Source organism: Anneissia japonica, unplaced genomic scaffold (assembly GCF_011630105.1).
Source record: "Anneissia japonica isolate Jap-2015-1 unplaced genomic scaffold, ASM1163010v1 scaffold12386_len587_cov69, whole genome shotgun sequence".
Taxonomy (NCBI): Eukaryota; Metazoa; Echinodermata; class Crinoidea; order Comatulida; family Comatulidae; genus Anneissia; species Anneissia japonica.
In genome coordinates this window covers 1-486 of record NW_022702857.1, presented here as the reverse complement: position 1 = coordinate 486, position 486 = coordinate 1, and the positions used below count along the sequence as shown (strand labels likewise).

General features: G+C 42.6%; 1 pseudogene; it reads left to right on the top strand.

Annotated features, from left to right (window-relative positions):
• The first annotated feature begins 262 nt into the window (after positions 1-262).
• LOC117104083 lies at positions 263-381 on the top strand (annotated as a pseudogene).
• The last annotated feature ends 105 nt before the right edge of the window (positions 382-486 follow it).

Sequence of the window (486 nt, the reverse complement as noted above, 5' to 3'; positions counted from 1 at the left end):
AGTGTTGCACTGTTGGTTCTTCCTTTTCTACGGTCATAATACGTTGAAAACACCGGTTCTCGTCCGATCACCGAAAAAAAGCAACGGCGGGCGCGTCTTCAGTCAGCCATTGAACAGGTCCCATCTACTCGCTATCATCGGCTTGGTATCCGAGTTCTTCAAACATTATTCCGTATTCAGCCTGTCTCTTATACACATCTAGTTGAAATATCATTCACTGATCTCGATGATCGAAGTGTTGTACGTCTGTTGGTGCTTCCTTGTTTTCGGCCATACTACGTTGAAAACACCGGTTCTCGTCCGATCACCAAAGTTAAGCAACATCGAACATGGTTAGTACTTCGATGGGAGACCGCAAGGGAATACCGGGTGCTGTAGACTTAATTCATTTTTTTTCCTAAAAATTTTGACCAACAGTAGTGCATTGATACCTCTTACAATATTTTCCTAAGTAATTTTTCTTTGTTAGGCACGGTAAGATAGCCT